This window comes from Alligator mississippiensis, chromosome 4 (genome assembly GCF_030867095.1).
Source record: "Alligator mississippiensis isolate rAllMis1 chromosome 4, rAllMis1, whole genome shotgun sequence".
Classification (NCBI taxonomy): Eukaryota; Metazoa; Chordata; order Crocodylia; family Alligatoridae; genus Alligator; species Alligator mississippiensis.
The window spans coordinates 179226742-179229548 of record NC_081827.1 but is presented as its reverse complement, the minus strand read 5'-3'; the positions used below and the strand labels follow the sequence as shown (position 1 = coordinate 179229548).

General features: G+C 42.4%; 1 long non-coding RNA gene across 1 annotated transcript; it reads right to left on the bottom strand.

The window, feature by feature from the left end:
* Window positions 1-313: 313 nt before the first annotated feature.
* LOC132249887 (uncharacterized) lies at window positions 314-2251 on the bottom strand. Its single transcript, XR_009461364.1, has 2 exons — window positions 2072-2251; window positions 314-1088 (listed from the first exon to the last, which is right to left on the bottom strand). It is a non-coding gene; the product is annotated as an uncharacterized LOC132249887 (long non-coding RNA).
* Between the last annotated feature and the right edge of the window lie 556 nt (window positions 2252-2807).

Sequence of the window (2807 nt, the reverse complement as noted above, 5' to 3'; positions counted from 1 at the left end):
TCCTCCCTTGTTTTCAGCTTATGACACTCATAAGGACAAGGTCAACATGACAGCCAATCAAAATATGGACTACTGAAAAGGTCAAATATATTATTAAGCATTAAAATTCTGAGAACTCCCTGTTGTGAGAGACTGTAACGAGAAGAGGAAACAGCACAGCATGAATTCTCTCTCATGATAATGATCTCATGAGTGCAAAGAGCAGAGGAAATGGAACAAGAGTAATTATTCCCATTATCATAACATTTGAACCTCCTTGTCCTAATCAGGTGTCCTACTTACATTCTGGACTGAGACATGAGCCAGAGCTTAGTTAAACTCTGAAATTATTTTATTTTATTGTTTTCTAGGTCCTTCTTGTTTCTTGGTGTTTTAATTTTCTAAGTTAATGTGAGAATTCAGTGTAATGTTTTGAAAATTCTTTGGCGATTGAAATCCTGTAGTGACATGAAAGGTCTAACATGAGGACACAGTCTTTTCCATGGTCTTCTTTCATGTTGATGTACCTCAGACCTGACCTAGAGATAGATTAAATTTGGTTTCTCTGGGATTGAAGCCTGGTTATCAATTGTAATAGGACAATTGTGTGATGTGTACACCTATCTACTGAGAGAGAGAATGAAAGTACTATGCTCTATACCCATGGTGGCCAAACCACAGCTCATGAGCCACATGAGACTTGCTGACACAGTACTCATGGCTCTGCAGAAATTGGCTGAAGTGCCACTAACTTCTGCCCGAGGCAGCTCCAAAGGTCAGCACAGTGCGACACCTCCCACCTCTCTGGCTTTCCCCACGGGGAGAGCACCCCAAGTGCACCCTCATCCCTCTTTCTTTCCCTTGGGACTGCTGGCTCAGGTGCCAGGCTGCCAGGGTGGGGGCTGCAGCCGCGCTGCTTACCCTGGGGCATGCTCCCCATGGGAAAAGCTGAAGCAGCTCGGTGGTGTGTGGAGGGGTAGTCATCTCCACTCCAGGTAGCTCAGCACCCCTCTCCCTCCCCGATCTCTGACTCTTGAACTTCAGTGGCGGATCGGATGTGGCTCCCAGGGTGAGTAACTCTGGCCACCCCTGCTGTATACTCTGTCCCACTGAAAACATAAAGAGATTTGTATCAATTAATTTGAGCTGTTAACCAGTAGATCACAGAGGAAGATTCACTTTGGTCCCTGTCTGTGAAGGGCCCTGTAAGCTCTCAGCTAGTGTAATATTTGACTAGTCGTATATTATTTAAAGCTCTAATTCTAATCGAAGTTGCCTACCCACTAGATCTGTTGTGAATAAAAATTAGTTCAATGATTTGGAATAATAATAAGGAAAACATTATAATGTTTCATTATAATTACTGGTCATATTACGATCTACCAGGCATCTCTGATACTGGAGCCTTATTTGCTGGGTCAGCTATTTTTTCCTCGCACAAAATGATTAGCCATTGCTTTACCCACAGATCAAATGAAAGTGAAATGAAAAAGAAAGGAAGGACAGAGGCTATCCTATGTGAGTAGTCATGGGGAATTAACTAGGCAGCATATAGGCACCTGACTTCAATGGAAGAGCTGAAATGGAAAGCATTGCTGAATGTACAAATATCCTCCCTTTCAGCCTGCCTCCATTTTAGTAGAAGTAACCTGCGTTTGTGGTGAGTAAAGAGTCTAGTTTCCTCACCCTTTGAAGGCATCAACCAAATCATACTGAATTAAATGAAAATACTCTAGATGACCTTAATGGGATATTCTGGCCTTTAATCCATGACCTCTTGTGAAAACAGCAATATTCGTTTTTGTAGGACTTGTTTTCCCTCATCTAGATGTCAGTAAGTAAGGAAGTGGGTTGGAACAAAAAATGATTCTGCATGGTTCACCAAACTGCCATGAAAGATTAGTAACTCTTGGTCATTCACTACCCACTGTCCTGGGTGGGGCTTGCTAATTCAACCATGCGCACAATTTCACTCCTGTCTGAGTACATGTGGAAGCATTGTAGTAGGACATGAAACGTATTCATGGAGGAAAAGTTCCAAGGTGCTCATAAGCCTAGTTGGTGAAGGCTAGCTTGGTTAAGGAATGCCTACCTCAAAATTTAGTGAAACGTAAGGAATGATGTGGCTAGCAGCAGCACATCTGGCCACCATGGACTCTGCAGCTCCAGTGAACAGGTACCCATTTACAGCTGGCTGAGCCTTCCATAGTTGTCTGGACGAAGGCTAGAATCATTCCACTGAAGTCATCGCATGGTGCTACTTTACCACTGAGCCCCTGTAAAATAGAAGAGTAACGGGGGGGGGGGGGGGGGGGGGGGACATATTCAGTACCCAAAAAATTAATCAATTATACTTTGAAGCTTTCATAGATTTAATAGATTTCTAGGGTCAGAAGGGACCTATTAGATCATCGAGTCTGACCCCCTGCTATGGGCAGGAAAAAGCACTGGGGTCAAGTAACCCCAGCCAGGTGCTTGTCTTTTATTTCAGACATTGTTTTGTACACTCTTATATGAAATAAACATTAATACATGGCAGCTCGGTATATCCTAACATGAAAATTAATTTGAAAAACATGAGCATTCTACAATTTGATAGGCAAAAATGGGGGTGGAGGGTGGGGAAACCCTTCAAATGTTTTCAAATCTTTCCACCTAACTCTAGTCATAAATTAGGAGCCGAAAAAACAAGGGCTGGACATACCATTCAGTCCAACTTTCTGCACTGAGACAAGATCAACGATGCACACAATTATCGCATTATAAAATTAATATTTCTTAACACATACTTAATATTATTCATTTAAGCCCCCTTGTAATAGGGCAAA